The sequence below is a fragment of a genome, unplaced genomic scaffold (genome assembly GCF_019419815.1).
Source record: "Pyrus x bretschneideri cultivar Hongxiangsu unplaced genomic scaffold, Pyrus_bretschneideri_v1 Contig35, whole genome shotgun sequence".
NCBI classification, from domain to species: Eukaryota; Viridiplantae; Streptophyta; class Magnoliopsida; order Rosales; family Rosaceae; genus Pyrus; species Pyrus x bretschneideri.
This window is the reverse complement of record NW_025999668.1, coordinates 2312691-2331551: the sequence shown is the minus strand read 5'-3', so window position 1 is coordinate 2331551 and position 18861 is coordinate 2312691. Positions and strand designations below refer to the sequence as shown.

The following is an 18861-nucleotide window of genomic DNA, read 5'->3' as shown; positions in this document are numbered from 1 at the left end:
TATCTTAAGGCCATGGTGATTTATTTTCCACACATTGTTATCATACATATCATATAGCTAGCTACGGTCGTAGGTATTGCAGACACATATATTTCTAGTAGAGGCTAAATACGTAGACGCTAATCATCGATCAGGTATATGTCATCTCACCTGTTTTCTCTATAAATTGATTTACTTGGTGTGTTTGATAGGTTTACTTTCTTTGATATGATGAGCAATATGATGAGAACTTTATTACCATTATAGTAGTATTACTATTATGTAACTTTTTACTGATTTCAAAACGAGGGTTAGTATGTTCAAATTATTTTGATTAGATAAACTTGATCCACTCACACTTTAATTTGTCGACCCCTCGGAACAGAGCGAGAACAAGGAGACTCTTGGGAGTGACGAGTGGGCTTGGCGGTGAGGCAGTCACCTACGGATTTGGACGATGATCCCTTTACTGTACTTTTTATCTACTTGTAATAAATTGCATGATCGTACTTTTGACTATGCATAGCACTGCACTATTTTGTATAAACTGTTGTATGAACTACTATCTGCTATAGAATGATGCGATAATAATGTGATTGCATCTCTTGACTCATGTCCCCAAGTGGGGATATTGTTTAGGATTTGCAGGATAGTTGATAATTGAATTTAATAAATAACGTTTTTTTTTGTTCAAATTCATTCACATCGTTTATTCTTTACTATGGCTTTTGTCATTAAATTGGTGTTGTGATGTCATTCTATGGTGGGGTTACAATGTCGGCTTAGGGTCGACCAACACATTACCACCCCCTTAGCTTGCTAGTTATTAGGTTGGAGTTTGTCAAATAGAGTATTGTAGCTCAAATTTTTATGAAAATTGATATTTAAACTAAAACCTCTTGATATTATCTACATTAAGAGATGGAGGAGGGAGCTAAACCTCACAATGGACTAGCCGCAATAATTTGGTTCGAATTCGCCTTTGGCAAAAATCAAATTTAAGACATCTTATTTATAAATAAAGAAGAATATCATTAGACCGTAGTACTAAGTGACAACCATAATTAACTTAGGGAACATGTGTTCAGCCTTTAGTCTTTATAATGAGATGATGCTCACCGCTTTGTTAAAGTGGTGAGCATATTCGCACTCAATTTTTACTAGAATATGATAATTAAAACAGCAAAATCTCTTTGTATAGAATAAGAATGTTGGGATCAAACTTCTTAACATATATAAAGAAAACTGATTTTTGAACGTCATTTTCCTCTTTGCGCAGTCATTGTTTTTTTTTCTTTTTTAGTATCTTGATCCTTCTTTAATTTATTTAAAAGCCAGCTAGATTCAGATCGTTAATATGTTTTTTTAATTGAGTTCAATTGCAACGTACCTATATCATAAGAAGACTACAAAATTTTCCAAGAAGCATATTTAAGATAGAATTAAATACTGTGGTAACAAAATTATGCGGTAAGAGGTCTTGGACAAAATTGTACCTAAAATAAATAAACACCTTCATTCAAGGCCAAAGCCTCACGTGCACATGAGGTGGGGGAAGAGGGTTTTTTCCTGCACACGGCGGCTTCCTATTGGTTAAGGCGAGTCATGAGGAAAGAATAATCCCAAAGATATTAATTATCAGATAACATCCTAGGATAATGATGGTAGTATCCTTGATTGATTGTGGTAAAGATTCATTACTTGATTGAGAGTTCACTTAGGAGAGTATTGAAGATATGATTTGGCAATTAATCCTATCATTAATGTCTTTGATTTTTTTTCCTTTCCACGAGCAGGGGAGCTTAGTGGTGTCATAGTCTATTGCTCAAGCCTCCATGGATATTAAACTATGCGTGGGAAAATATTTGCAAGCTCTACCCATTTAATAAGGGCACGCTGGGGAGTGCTTGGGAAAATTTGTGGGCATTCTTGTCTTCTTCGGGACAAAAAAGTCACGTGTTATCTCTAAAACTTTTGGAAATAATTTTGCTCCACAAATACAACTAATTCTAAAAGGTAGATTACAAGAAAAAAAAAATATCTTTAATATAGGTCGCTAAAAACCGTACAGATGTGAAATAGGTAGATTATTGAGAGAAATCTATTATATAAGTATATTAAATAAAAAAGACTCGGAAAAAATTAAGTAATAAATTGATTGCAGCATGGTTGAAGGGATTTAATTTTTGTGATTTAGAATATTATAATAGCTCAAGGCCTTTTCATTAAGCCCTGTTTGGTACTGCTTAGATTTTTTTAAAAGTTAGATGAAAAAATGTTGAGCTTAATATTTGTTTGGTAACTCAGCTTATTTCCAAAGTTGATGTGAGAAACAGCTGAAAATGGAAAGCAGCTATTTCCTGCTTTCAAAAAGCAGCTTTTTATCACAGCAACACGGGTAAACAGTAACCTTTAATGAAAATTTTCAAATGGCGATCCTACCTCACCCCACTCCTCGCGTCTCACTTCTCTTCCTTGTTCTGGCATCTCAGTTCTCTCCCTCTCGTCTTCACTCATTCACTCCCAGCAGCCGCCAAACTGAAACTTCTTCCTTCCTCCCAGCGATCTCTCTCGTTCTCCAGGTCACGTTCTCCGGCTCGACGTCCTTCCTCTGGTAAGCTTCTCTTGTCTAAAATTTCGTTATTTATTTGTTTGGATTTTTAAATTTAGGGATGGCAGAGTGAAAAAATTAGGGTTTGTGGGGGAAAGAAAAATTGAGAGAGAAGTAAGAAAAATTGATTACTTCTCTGCCCGCAACGAAGCTTGTCGTTCGAGCCGCTCGAACCGAGTCTATAATCTTCCGTGAACTATTCAGTTGGTCAGAGTGTCTGGTATATGTTGGAAGTATATGCAAGAAATGATGAATGTATTAATTGCACAGTTTAAAATTAATGATACTGTAAAGTGATTATATATCAATTTTGGTGAATTAGTTGGTTCTATTAGCAATCTCAGTAAAAGAAATTAATTTGATTCTCGAGTGAATACCATGTAGGAGCAGTTTAGGATACATTTAAAGGGGTCCCTCTGGGGTTCCGAGCTCCCAATTTTGAGGCACCACATATATACTTGTTCTTTTTAAACTTTGTTTTGAATTATGTTCAAGATTTGTTCTTTATTTTGATTGTTTGGGAATTGGTTTTAGATTCCGGAGCCCCTTACTGGGAAAGTTTGGAAATTGGAAGATTTTGAATCACATCCTGCTTTACTGGTGAGTTCTTGCTTTGTGTTTTTCTTCAATGGTGTTTTGGATGGTTATTGTTTGTTTGATTTTCTTATTATCTGTCATATTATATGTCATGTATTGGATATTGGCAATTAGTTAGAGTGGATTTTTAGATTAATTAACATGAATGGTGGGTTCTTAAATAACAACTGCAACTGCAAATGACATGACAATTGCTATTTTAGTGGAAATCAGAGGACGTTAAAACGTAATGGTTGTTCTTGTAATGTCGAATTGTTTAGAATAAGCTGCAGAGCTACCTACAATTTGTTCATTGATTTAGTCAATGACCCTAATGAAATAAGGTAGGTTCCTTAGATTTATAAGGCCTATCGTCTGTCATATCATAGGGCATAAGTTTCTAAGAGCTGCACAGCAGATTGGGCAGAGGGGAAGGTAAGGTTGTGGGTCTGCGTGATTAAGATGACTCGTGCCAGCTTGATTCTGGTGGTGATGTTGATTTGCATGACCACAAGGCTTCAAAGTTGCTGCATTATAATTCTGCTTCTGGAATTTTATGCTTCTACTTTTATTGGGCTTAAGTGCGGGTTGATATATTTGAATTTTTAAGTTGGCTTCTGTAGAGATTAGAAGGTTGCTTAACTATCCAAAAAGGAAAATAGAGCATATAAGTGGCTGTGGATAGCCTATTTCTGGGTTGGTAGGCTTCACATTGACCAGTATAATTCTCTCTACATGCAAGTTGGTGGGTACTGTCTTGTTTCATCACTCTTGCAAGGACTGATTTCTTACTCTCACTTTGGCCAATTTCAAAAGTCCAATGTGGATTCTGGATCTTCTGGTTTCAAGAATGTTCTAGTAGATGCTTGGCTGAGGCCCTTTTGATGCCTTATTGTACATTTTCGATCTTTTGCTTATAAAACAGTAGCTTACATCCCTGTATCCTATGGTCTGGAGTCTAACTGAACTAATGAGTCCCTGTAGAGTTTTGTGCATTTGTACTGATGTTTAGCTTGTGTGTCATTCCCTTAATGGGCATCATTTAAGCTTGTGTGTCATTTCCTCAGGGATAGATCAACAACGTTTATGCCTCAAATAAAACAATGTCACATATATATTTGTGTGTGTGGATACATAACAATGCCATGCCCTGCTTTATTTCTTATTAAATGAACATTTTGTCTTATTAAGTTAGCCATGGCCCTTATAAACAATCCAAGCTCCTGCTGTTTGATGGTTCTGTGAATTGCTGTCATTTGTTCTTGTTTTAATATATATATATATATATATGTGTGTGTGTGTGTGTGTGTGTGTGTGTGTGTGTGTGTGTGTGTGTGTGTGTGTATGCAAATCAGTAGTTGGTATCGAAGGCAAAGAAGGGGGCATCTTCATCAAATCCTTCAGCTACATGGAATGCCTACAATATATCTATATTTTGTGATATTTGCATCAAGGAGGTTGAGGCCGGAAATCCTCTAAGCACTCACTTTAACAAAGAAGGATATGCAAATATTAGAGCTAACTTTAAGGCAGAGACAGGGCATGATTATGAAACTGAAAAATAAGTGGGATGCACTTAAAAATGAGTGGAAGTTGTGGAAAGAGTGAGTTGGTAAAGAAACTGGCCTAGGGTGGAATTCGAGCAATGGTACCTTTGATGCCTCTGAGGAGTGGTGGAATAATAAACTTCAGGTTTGTGTATTTATCTTTTAATATGTATTATGATATCATGCAGTATGTATTAATCATATTCTTTCTTACTTGTAGATAAACAAAGAATATGGAAAATTGCAAAAAAATGGCATTAGTCCTAAGATGGAGGACAAGTTAGATAGGATGTTCTCGAATATAGTTGCTACTGGTGAACATGTTTGGGCACCTTCATAACTACATACGGAGGTATTCTGAATGTGATCGTCATTTTGATGACCTCAGGGACTATTGTGAAGAGAGCGATAGTAGTGATGATGCTGATGACGAATACCAAAATTATCAAGTTGAAGGATCAAATGAAATAGAAGCATTAAGAAATAGAATAGCGGCAAGTTTGATGAATGCATCTAATTAGACTACTTTCAAGTACATTAACAATATTGTATTAATGAATCCTAGCTATTTAGTCTAAAATATTTCAATTGAAGTAATTTGTCATACTAATTAATATTTAAGATAAAGTTTATAAATATTTTTCTTTTAAAAATAAAGTATATTTATTAATTCACCTTTATTTGTTAAGAAAATGAAATTAATGACACATCCAATATTATACTATTTTTGGTCATTTCACATAGTTACAGCTGTTTTACATAAAAGTTTACCAAACACTATAATATTGTTTTTTTTTTCCAAAAGCACTTTCACAAAAAAGTTTACCAAACACTCTGTGACCCTACTGTTTTATTTCATAGTTGCTTATTCTCATAGCACAGCAAAAACAATTGTTTTTTTCAAAGCACATCTATATCAAACCAGCCATAAAGCTTCCTATTATAATCTTTTAAAATTTTCAGTCTTATCACAAACTTAACAAAAAAAATAATAGTCACTTTACCTATTTTTAAAAAGTGGACTATTCCTAATAATAGCTCACAAAATTAGATTTATATTGAGTTACCCTTTCATTTAATTTAGAGTATTTTTTTCATTTAAACATCACTACTAATCTATGTTAAACCCAATTTTTTATCCACAGTCCATTCAAATAATTTAAAATTTAACTTTTCTAACAACACCACATGTGTAACCAAATTGCACGTAAACACCAACACACCACATTCACCAACCCTTAAAACCTCCCAGAAATAACAAATCGTTCAGATCTTAAGAACAAATTGTTTTCTCCTTAATTATCCTATGTTGTACCTGCTTGGATTTTCTGCTGCATTGGATGTCCAGATACGAAGCAACAAGCAAGCTTAGTGGTATTTTCCCATTTTCTTTGAACCCATTTCAAATATAAGAAGAGAAAAAGGTGAAACTAAGACCACCTTTCATTGTTTGTCACTTCATTGTTTGTCAGTTCCTCATTTCATTGTTTGTCAGTTCCTACATAGCAGCGATACTCTTTTTCACTTCTAAAAGAACGTCAAATTTCATAACTTCGTACTCAAATACTGTTTAGATTTGTTTCCATGAGCACCAAGTAATTCTGGTTTCTTCTGTCACCTTTATAGGCAGCTTCTTTTTGTATTGCACAGGATTAGTGATGCCAAGAAATGCTACTTTCCTTTACAAGCAATCCTATATTGAAAGAATTAATATGCGTATGCATTAAGTTGAATCGTATATCATGTGTTAGATGGCTATCCGCAGATAACTCCCCCTACTAGTGTTGGGAACTCTGTGCCAGTTTAAGGACGCCTTTGGGAAGTTATCAGTAGGCCTTTAGGCTATCTTAAGAGCAAGTCCACCCTTAAAAAAATAAGCTGGCCCAAAGTCTATTTAAACCATCTAAATAAATAGTAATTGACTGCAATGAACAGTAATTGGCTAAGTGCATCTCCATCCCTAAAAAATAAGTTGGGCAAGAGTCTAGTCAATTCGTATTAAAATATTATTAATTTTTTTTTATAAAATAATAAAATATTTTTAGTTTTAATTTCGAATAAGATTTTTAACCAATCTTATCACGCCATGTGTCATTATCTGAAATTTTATTCTTTGATCAAATGCAACTTAAAAAAACATACCAAATAAACTAAGAACTTTATTCTTCGACCACAAGCTCCTTTTAAGTTTCTTCACCTTGTGTCAATCACCACAAGTGCTCAATCAAGTCACTTTGACGGCTTAAGTGCAAGTATGGTCATTGCATTGAAGTGTACCATTCAATGACCAATTGATTGTAACGTTCATCCCTTTTCAATGGCTCTTGTTGCACGGGTATGCAGTCATGAGCACACTATATACGTGTTCTGGAATTGTTGATTATGTCCGGCTCATAATCATCGATGACATCATAATCATACTCTTCTTCCACAATCATATTGTGGAGAATGATACAAGTCATCGTGATGGACCAAAGAGCCTCTACATCAAACAACATGGCAGCACTCCTGACAATTGTCCAACGAGCTTGCAAGATACCAAAACAACAGTCCACATCCTTCCTACACCCTTCTTGACATGTTGCGAAGTGTTTTTCCTTTTCACATTGACAAAAAAGATGGATGTAGGATTTATATGGACAAAAAAGAAAGCTTTGGTTTAAAGTGATGAAACTATTGAAATGTGGTGTAAGGTGGAAGATGATGGTTAGGTATTTATAAAAATAAAAATAAAAATTCGTTTTATTTTTTCTGTAGTTTTAAATAATTTTTGTTAAGTTAATTAATCTGGACCCTTGGATTTCAAAAATATTGAAATCCAACAAGCCAAAATTGGACACGTGGCCAACATTAAGATTTCTAACATTTTCTCTAAACGTTTTTTGACCAAAAAAACATAGACCGTTGATCTGGGAATCGAACGGTCCATATTTTACCACGTCACTAGCCGTTAGGTTTGAAATTCAAAATTTTTTTACTGTTGGAAATCCAACAGCCATCGCCGCGCCACATGGCCCTAGTCTCGCATCACATTAGTGTGCCTGCATCACGGGCCCCACCCTTGATTGTTGTCAGCAACGCACGCCCACGCGCCAGCCACAAAAAAAGACTCAGCTCATGGCTGACGTCAGATGGGCTGGTTCCTCCCTCAGTCTATTCTAGGCTGCCCTAGAAGTTGGGTTTGACTTTGGGCCAACCTATTAATGGGGTTTTTTTTTTTTTTTTTTTTGTGGGGGGGGGGGTGGGGCCTGAAAAATGGACCTGGCTTAGCTTATTTGTTAAGGGTTGAAGTGCTGAGATTGGTTGTTCAGGTGTGCCACTGTTGGCTAAGACCAATAGACAAATTGATTATTATTATTATTATTATTATTTAAATCATTTGCTTGCGCCACCAGTAAATCGAGCTTCATTACCAAGAGACTGTCCATAAAGTGGTTAAATCTATGCTTAAGTTCTTTTCCATGCCTTGGTGACAAGGACTTTATACTTTCCCTATATGGAATGCCTAGATACAACCACAAACTGATCAAAACTGGTCTAAATCAGTTTGCAATCCTCGTGATAAAGTAAAGATAGAAAGTAAGGCAAGTTAACTGAAAACAGTAAAAGATTGAAAGTACAATTAAGTAAATACTTGTTAAATGAAGTTAAGTGCTTGTTAATTTACAACATGAACATAAAGATAAACAAATTAGCAAATGGGAGGTTTTATAATGAAATGAAATACAAGAAATCAATACTACAGGAAAAGTAGTAGAGCTATAAAGGTAAATGCAAGGAAATAGAAAGGTGCTGAATGTATTGAAAAGATTTTTAAGGAAGTATAAAAGTTGGCTGCGAAGAACAAAGCTGTTTTTTTGTTTGATTTAAGTGTCCTTGTATATGTGCGGTTGCTATTGGTAAACCAATAATAATTCCAAACAATATGAAGCAGACGCTAAATTTCTCTTATTGTAGATGAACTACGAGTGGCTTGATCCCTTTACACGGTAAGCAGGCAGTCTAACTCAAAAGTTATATGCAACCATAAGATTAAATAATATTAAATATTTCATTCATGTTTCGAAATGAGACATTATTGTGCTTCGATCTAAATACATACTTTTACTAGATTGACAAGAATAAAACTCCTTAGACCATCTTCAACCCTTCGAGTAAAACCTAAAATTTTTAACCTAGAAAATTTAGGTTTTAACCTAGAAACAACTTTTCTGTTCCAACCCTTCTAGCCTAAAATTTTAGCCTCATATTATTAAAGAATGAATCTCACTCGTTAGATTTAAAAGAGATGGAAATCTATGCCATCTGATAGAAATAAAGCAGATGGGATTGCATATGGGTGGCTGCCAACAACCCCATCAGGTTGGGTCCCACTTCCCCTCAAAGTGTGCCCTTTTCCTTGCTTTTTGGCACGTTGACAAGCTTTTAGCGCGTTAACTAGTGCACTTTCTTTTTTTCACATCATGTCTACGCACATAGTGGGCCAGGATATTTAGCCTAGGCCGGTTTCTTGGCTAGTATTTTAGTTTTTTTGGAGTTCTAGCACTTAACCCAATTTTAGAACAAGGGTTGGAATGAAATTGAGGGGGGGCAATAGAAGGGAAATTTTATAACTTACTCCAATGATTGGTGTGACAACTCATTCCTAATTTTAAGATTTTACGATTTTATGAATTTTAAAAGAGTGAATTGACGAAAATGCCCCTAGAGGCAAGGGTGTTGACTTCTGTTGACCAACGTATTAGGAGACGTATGAAACATTCTTTTAGCATACCCTTGTAGAACTCATCTCTACAGACACGCGGGCTTTGGAGCTACGATGAAGATTTTACGGAACTACAAAGCGAAAGAGCATTTTAGTAAATTCGCTATTCTAGATATTCAACTTTATTATTTTATTATTTTCTTATTGGATATATGTGTGCTTGGAACCCACCCACGTGGGTCACTAATACCCTTGGTCCCCGTGTCTCCCACTCTCCCAAAATCTCTCATTCTCTCTCTCTTGCAATTCAAATCTTCCTCATCTCACTCTTCCATTGGATGATTGCCACCACACTTTTCCTTCTAACCCTTTCAGCCTTCTCTCCTATCCCGACTCTTCTCTCTAACTCTATCCTCCCTCTACAATGGTTGTGCCAAGACCCGAGCACCACCTCGGTTGCCACCCCGGCGAACTTCTCCACCACTAGCCACCACCATTGTAACAACACTTCCCTTTCTTCTTTGTCGCAAACCCTCATCTCTCTTCCTTTCTCTGTGCTTGCTACACATAAATGCCGACGAGAATCTAGTGAGTCCACAACATCTTAAACGATGGTAAGTTCGAAAACCACCCCAAAAATTTATCGATCGTGTTGTGGTATGATTTCCAAGTCATTTTATGTACTTTTGGTAATATTTTGGCACAGAAACACCTCGGGTATACTTTTCTAGATTTTTCTGGCGAGAGCTTGACTACTTCGAGCAATTTTCTGGCCTACTCTGACCACGATCAGGTGTTGTAATGGTATATTTCGATTCCTCGTCCTTTAAGCTTCATTTTTTGTATATTAGGTTGCTAGTTTTGGTTTAGTTTCGAAGCTAGTGGAGCCAGAAACGTTCCCTGCTGAATTCTTTTCTAGAAAAAAAAAATAAAAAAAAGGGCCTTAAGCCCAGATCCGACCCAAAACCTTTGGCCCAAATCATTAACCCAACCGGCCCAAAGGTTCCAGCCTAGCTCAATTTCCAAATGGGCTGAGAATATTTTAAGAATATTCTTTGGAATATTCTTTAGAATATTTCTTATGTTGATCTTTCGGAAATTTCGTGGAAACCCTTCTAGGCTACTTTCGATGCCCTGAGTCCATTTTTGGCATCCATTTAGTGAAATTCTAAAGTTTTAACGTAGTTGATCACCGGGGCGTCTCGGTTGATTTTTTTTTTTGGGGTTGATCGTCGACCTTCTCGTTGACTTATTACAAAATTTGACAGGGACCCTCCTTAGCAAATTTCGACGCCCTGATTCCAAATTCGCACTCCGTTTTCCCCATTTTAATTGTTTTAGTAGAGTTTTACTAATGGGTCCTAATATTATGCTTAGGTGAGATTATTATCGTGACTTCGGCTATTCTAGTTCAAATGAGTTCGACTCGATGACGTGATCTGTGAGTGGGTCTTTTCTTTTATATAGTATACATATATATACTTGTTAGTTTCCATTTATACATTTCATAAATAGTTTTCTACAATACACTTAGATTAGCGTGAGGATTATAAGATTTAGTGCATTGATAGAAATTACGACGTTATGCTACATCCTATGGGATGCACAGGTATGCGTACCTTTATAGTATTTTAATTACGGCTTTGATTAATATTTTATTTATTTCTTTAACAGTGCGAATCTCCACGTGATTGTAGCACTAGAGCATATATTATTGTTACACCCAATCTTATTTATGTCAAAATACCTCTACATGAACTCGTGTGTCAGCATGTGTCGATGAGCACCCAATATGATATGTGTGCTTAGGCAAGATTATGTGTTATTGGTTGTTATATGTTCATTTACGCAATATTGTGACATATGTCAATCTTGTGATTTTGCAGGCTATGGTAGGTATTTTCATACTATACGTAGTATGTATATTTTGGAAACTATACTTATTTTATGGCGAAGGGTTATAATGCTTTCAAAAAGGTTTTATAAAACTTTGTTTTTAGGCCCACTCACCTTTTTTCTCGCCCCTCTAGGTTTAACAACTGAACTTTCGTATCAACGAGGATTTTTGGCAAATATGGTATTGGAGGCTACCTCCGATGGTATAATTCTCAATCCACTCTACTATGCTTTACTTATGCTCTGACATTACATGTGATATGGGTTCATTCCTCACCAACACACTCTTATACTTTGGCACTTTTAGGTTTAAATTTATTCATATTTTCCACATCACTACACTTTATGGCTTTGTCACCCTCCGAGAGTCAGCCAGCATAGCTCGATTCGGAGTCCAAATGGACATTCGGGGTTAGGGTGTGTCAGTTTGGTATCAGAGCATAAGTTTGGGCAGTATTGCGTTCATCACAGGCATGATGTAAGCATTTTTGGTCCTTGAACCTAAGTGTTGAATCTTGCCACCTCGTCGACTACAAACAACATGTTAGGTGATTCTAAGTTTTGAGTGCCAAGGAAAAATCCCAAATAGAGACAAGTTGATGACCCTAAAGTAGAGCTAATGTATCGATAGTTTTGTATCACCAGAGACTTACCACTCAATCCCACCATTATTTTCACACCATCATTACCAACCATTCCAAGTTAGGAAATCAGAAATAGCTTTGATTCTTTGGCAGTACTCGTTAGTATATCACCTATTAGAATTCTTACAAAGTTTACTTTCATCGAGATTTCATAAATATCTTAAGAGACAACCTGATGCGAAAATGGTTGCACTTGATGGAAGAACATCCTGGGATAACCACTTTTGGTCCCCAATAACACTAATATTTTGAAACGCACTAGTGATCATTCCGAATCTTCAGGAGGAAGATCGACTTTCGTTTAAGTCCGTCCTAAAGTAGATTACTAGTAAATTCCTTTTTCGGCCTTAGGACATGCCTACCAATACTAGTTTCCAGAAATTCTTGTGGTGCTGTACTCGTCATTTCGACGAGCATAAGCACATATGTATGAGTTATTCTACCTATGGTTAGTAGAAATCCTTGAAGTAGTAAGTATTTTTCCAAACTACCTCTTAGGACCAATTCTTTACTAGTTGTCCGACATCATCCAACCGAGCGGGCTTCAATCTATAATCAGTCTATTGTGGCGCTACTAATTGACGATATTGTCCGATATCCAGGAACTGTCAACCAGTATTCAGGCGGTATACCGGACACATGTGCTAGTATCTGGGAGTGATACCCTTATGCTAGAACGCTAGCTTACAATTTCAGGGTAACAAATAATATCAAAATATCATAAATGTGTTAATTAGCGATGAGATTGATTAACTGATTCACAGTGACAACCTGAACTGAAGAAATTACAATCGTGGAAACTTAGGAGCAAGTCTTGTTGGAGATCAGTAAAGTCATAGTTGTTTAACCTTATCACCTATCCAGGTAAACATATCCTCTCTGACTAGCCACATTTTCGATCACTTCCACAGGTAGACAGTAGAATCGAAATATGAGTTAATTTCTTACTGTTAGAGTGAATTAACTATCGAGAAAGCTATGAAGACCTATTAGCACGTGGTGTAGTGAAAGGAAGTAGTATGGTATGTTTCAAGGATGTATATCTCTAGCATCATTTCTCAAAATTGTATCTAAGCTATCACCAAATGGTGAAGCAAAGTACACCGTTGATTCACTTTCTTGTACTACATCAATTTTCCTTGTATCTCTCGAACAACTCCTACTTTGTTGAGAGAACTTATTTACAAAAGCTTACCGGTTAGGAATTTACCCAACTAAACGCTTTATCTTGGGAACCTCAAACCTATCCGCGAAGATGAAATATTAAACCTTAGGATCGTACCTAGTTTAGCAACTCAGTCGATTAAAATCGTTAATATCCATACTTCGAATTGATGGTCTACCCAACCAACCTTGGAACTTGAGTTTTCTTCCATAGCTTGATGAATTCATTGTAGTCTTACAGACGACTTTCTCGCCCACTTCAGCAAGGAGGTCAAATTTCTAAACACCGATAGTCAGCTTTCTACCAAATTTCTCAAATGTTAGTTTTGTTTAAATTAGTACTCTTCTTGGGAGACGTGATCTCAGTAGACAATATTCCTTTCTTTTTCCCAAAAGGTTGTAATGGAAGAAAGTTAAAATTCTCACAAAGTATTGTGAAATATGCAATATTCTTGGTCTTGTCGATTTTATCGATAAACTGTTAACGATTTTTCGACTATAGTGTTTTTCGTCACATATCAACCGAGGAAAGTTAGTTTAGTTGTGATATTGATTATGAATAAAGTAGTTTAGTTGTGATATTGATTATGAATAAAGTTTCTGACAACCGAACTGTTGTCTCACCTCACTTCTGTTTTACGCCTTTTGATGACATCAATCATTTTGAAATCCATGATGACGTGTTCTTTGGATGTTTTGGCGGTGTAGAGGTAGCATGGCAGAGTATTGCTTATATTTCCCAACGTGTAGAACCGTTCGAAATGAACCATTATATACATGACCTAAAGTTAATAGTTATCCTCTTCATTCGACAATCGGATGACACTTCTATGCGGAGAAACATGTCCAAAATTTTTATCAACTTTAGACCTCTCAATTGCATCTTCATTTGAAGGGAACTAAATTTTTGATAGCGATGATGGAAGAACCAAATCAATGCCTACGACTACACTATCGTGTATCATCTCGATTGTGCAAACGTAGTTACTGTTTACCACTACAAAAGATATATCTACCCTTGAACATTTCTAGCCTTTCCTATCAAATTTCAGCTGGAGTTCACAAGCATCAATTTGAATTTTTATAAATCATCAAGAAATCGTTCGAGTGGTTATAATCACTTCCTGTATCTGAATAGAGATAGGAAAATATCACCATAAGCTTTTGTTCGGAGATTACTGACCCCCTTGACAAGTCAACTCACCTTTCGTTGGTCCAGAGGGACTACGTTTAGACCACTTGGTAAAATTCCTCATTATTGAAACTATTAGATGTTCTGACATTTCGATCAGCATCTACTCTGATTATGATTCCATATTCACTTCTTGTGCCAGAAGGAATTCCAATTAACGGGTATGTGTCTACCCTATTGCATTTTGTATCATTTCTGAGGCAGGTAGATTGTTCAGAAGAATCATTTGAACATTGAAATCTAGTTGTGATCATTAATTCTTCAATTACCTAACAAATACTCTGTTGAACGAATTTTACCATTGGTGATTGAATCTTCTAGAAACTACCATAGTAGCGAGATGTGATGCATTCACTCCAATTACCTTGTATCCTAGATTTGATGGACTTGTTTTGATCCTTAAATTCTCGAGTGTTATGTTAGCCTTCTTGACATAATTTTTCACTAAATTCGAGAGAAATTCAATATGAATATGCTCATTATGTTATTGTGAAATGCATTGTTCGAATATATAGCATGTTTGTCACTACTGCATCTTGCCGTGACACGTGGTTCACTTCTATGCCTTGGGAAGTCTCCTTGAAGGCTATAGGTGCAAAGTTGTTGTCAGGTACCAAAAATGAACCATCCGGATCCTTGTGGCATGTTACGTTATCCGTTCTATAGTTTTAGCATGATAGTAGTATACACTTATCTTTGTTAGAGTTGTGTGTAACGACGGTTACACTTTTGGTTTTTTTGTATGGTACCATTTGAGGCATTGTCTAAAGATTTTATGCTTAACATATGATTGACAGGAACAAGGTTATGATGTAGTGAAATTATGTGCTATTGACGATGTTGCCCAAGAGGGTAGTGCATGAGCATAATCGAGGCTTTGATCAGACGACGTATATGTATTTCCCAATGAGGGGCAAGATGGTAATATTGAACCCTCGAGAATTTGTTGCTTGCTTATCGAGACAACAGTGAGTTGTCGGTATTGCGGGCTGCAAACCGTAATACCAATAACTTATACATTGAGTTCGTTAAGCAAGTGGACAAGTAGGTCCTTTTACATTAGCATTTTTAGTTATTTATTTATTGTTTTGGCTTGACCTAAGGATACTATACACATACCTTCGGAGTAAGTGATGATATGTTTGCTTAGGTGAAAATTTTCTATTTTCAATTTTGATTTCAATACAATTATTTTAACTTCACTTTATTGTATTTTCTATCTATCTTTTAGTATTTTATGTATAGCAACTTATTTCAAATTTCGGGGACCAAATTTATTTTTAAGATGGGTAGATTGTGACAACCCGTCCTTAATTTTACGATTTTATGAATTTAAAAAGAATGAATTGACGAAAATGCCCCTAGAGGCAAGGGTGTTGACTTCCATTGACCTGCGTATTGGGAGACGTATGAAACATTCTTTTAGCATACCCTTGTAGAACTCATTTCTATGAACATATGGGCACAAACGGAATCGAATTTGGAGCTACGATGAAGATTTTACTGAACTACAAAGCGGAAGAGCATTTTAGTAAATTCGCTATTCTAGATATTTAACTTTATTATTTTATTATTGGATATTTGTGTGCTTGGAACCCACCACGTGGGTCATTTTACTCTTTGTCCTCGTGTCTCTCACTCTCCCAAAATCTATTATTCTCTCTCTTGCATTTCAAAGCTCCATCATCTTACTCTTCCAATGGATGATTGCCACCTCACTCTTCCTTCTAACCCTCTCAGCTGTTTCTCATCTCCCGATTATTCTCTCTAACTCTTTCCTCCCTCTCCAAAGGCTGCACCAAGACCCAAACACCACCTTGGTCGCCACCCCATCGAACTTCTCCACCACCATCGTCACGGCACTTCCCTTTTTCCTTTGTCGCAAACCCTTATCTCTCTTCCTTCCTATGTGCTCGTTGCACATAAACACCGACGAGACTCCGGCGAGTCCATGGCATCTCTGACGATGGTAAGTTCGAAAACCACCCCAAAAATTTATGGATCGCGTTGTGGTGTGGTTTCCAAGTAATTTTATGGACTTTGGTAATGTTTTGGCACAGAAACACCTTGGGTGTACTTTTCCTGATTTTTCCGGCAAGAGCTCAACCGCTTGGAGCTGTTTTCTAGCTTACTCCGGCCACGACCGGGTGTTATAATGGTACATTTCAATTCCTCATTCTTTAAGCTTCATTTTGGTATATTCGGTTGCTAGTTTTAGTTGAGTTTCAAAGCTAGTGGAGCCGGAAACGTTTCCAGGCCGAATTCTTTTCCAAAATTCAATGACCCACTGGGAAAGAAGAAGAGAAAAAAAAAAAAAAAAGCCTTAAGCTCAGATCTGGCCCAAAACCTTTAGCCCAAATCATTAACCCAACCGGCCCAAAGGTTCCAACCCAGCCTAATTTCCAAATGGGCTGAGAATATTCTTGGAATATTCCTTATGTTGATCTTTTGGAAATTTCTCGGAAACCCTTCTAGGCTAATTTCGACGCCTTGAGTCCATTTTTGGCATCCATTTAGTGAAATTCTAAAGTTTTAACGTAGTTGACCACCGTGATGTCTCGGTTGATTTTTTTTGGGGTTGACTGTCGACCTTGCGTTGACTTTTTACAAAATTTTCCTGGGACCCTCCTTAGTGAATTTTGACGCCCTAATTCCAAATTCGCACTCCATTTTCCCAAATTTAATTGTTTTAGTGGAGTTTTACTAATGGGTCCTAATATTATTCTTAGGTGCGATTATTATCGTTGGCTTTGGCTATTCTAGTTCAAACGAGTTCAACTCAACGATGTGATCTCTGAGTGGGTCTTTTCTTTTATATAGTGTGTGTGTGTGTGTGTGTGTGTGTGTGTACTTGTTAGTTTCCATTTATACATTTCATAAAGAGTTTTCTACAATACACTTAGATTAGCGTGAGGTTTATAAGATTTAGCGCATTGATAGAAATTACAATGTTATGCTACATCCTACGGGATGCACAGGTATGCATACATTTATGGGATTTTAATTACGGCCTTGATTAATATTTTATTTATTTCTTTTGTGTTGATGTGAATTATCGAATCACTGTGGCATGGTTAGATTTATGTTATTTGCTCATTGTTTGCTGCACCGGTGTCAGTGCTCGCCTAGGGCCAGGGCCAGTCTTTCACATGTATGTTCACATCCGCACCGTACGCTTGCCTTGGATCCAAGTAGGTGCCAGTCCTGTCATACATGTTGCAATAGGCAACTCTAACTCGTATGTGACCGTGAATAGCGACAATCTTCACCTGATTGTAGCACTAAAGCGTACATTATTGTTACACCTAACCCTGTTCATGTCAGAATACCTATGCATGAACTTGTGTGTCAGCATGTGTCGATGAGTGCCCAATATGATACGTTTGCTTAAGCGAGATTATGTGTTATTGGTTGTTATATGTTCATTTACACAATATTGCGACATATGGCAATCTTGTGATTTTGCAGGCTACAGTAGGTATTTTCATACTATACATAGTATGTATATTTTGGAAACTATACTTGTTTTACAGCGAGGGGTTATAACGCTTTCAAAAAGGTTTTTATAAAACTTTATTTTTAGGCCCACTCACATTTATTTCTCGTCCTTCCAGGTTTAACAGCTGAACTTTTGTATCGACGAGGATTCTTGGCAAATATGGTATTGGAGACTACCTCCAATGGTATAATTCTGAATCCACTCTACCATACTTTACTTATCACGTGTGATATGGGCTTATTCTTGCTCACCAATGCACTCTTATACTTAGGACTTTACTTATGCTCTGACATCACGTGTGATATGGGTTTATTCTTGGTCACCAATGCACTCTTATACTTAGGCACTTTTAGGTTTAAATTTATTCACATTTTCCACATCACTACACCATATGGCTTCGTCACCCTTCGGGTGTCGGCCAGCATAACTCGATTCGAAGTCCAAGTGGACATTCCGGGTTGGGGTGTGTCAATTGGAATTAGTCTTAGGAAGCAAGCTGAAGAAGTGAGTGGATCTTTATTTCCGATATGTCGGTAGTATCAAATATTAAGCATGCTTAGCTAAATATGGTTTTAATTATGTTTATAGGAAACATATATTTTATGAATTAGAATCAGACCTTAGAGTATATGAATGTATAAATTAGCTTACAGTAGCCATGACTAGTGTATAATCATAGTATTTAATTTACAAGTGTATGATATATACTTAGCTTGTCATTACATCGGTATTACTTCATAATGACATGATTATACTATTATACTCATCTTGTTATTACTTTGAGACTACTTAGTAATGATGTGATCATATTATCAGTTACACTGGTTACGACTAATGTATGATATTTTGTGATATATCACCAGAATCAGTAGCAGTTGCAGTAAGCATATTCAATGTTGAAGCATCTACCCAAAGCTCTGGCACATTCTTACTTGGTACGCTATCTATTCAGCATTATTAGTAGAACTTGTATTTTTCTCTGAACTTATTATCATTCAATTATTATAGGGTCACAGACCTATTAGTTGTGGCCTTTTCGGGGAGGTGT

General features: G+C 36.4%; 1 long non-coding RNA gene across 1 annotated transcript; it reads left to right on the top strand.

Annotated features, from left to right (window-relative positions):
• Positions 1-2320: 2320 nt before the first annotated feature.
• LOC108868155 lies at positions 2321-5306 on the top strand. Its single transcript, XR_007261009.1, has 3 exons — positions 2321-2593; positions 3125-4858; positions 4934-5306. It is a non-coding gene; the product is annotated as an uncharacterized LOC108868155 (long non-coding RNA).
• The last annotated feature ends 13555 nt before the right edge of the window (positions 5307-18861 follow it).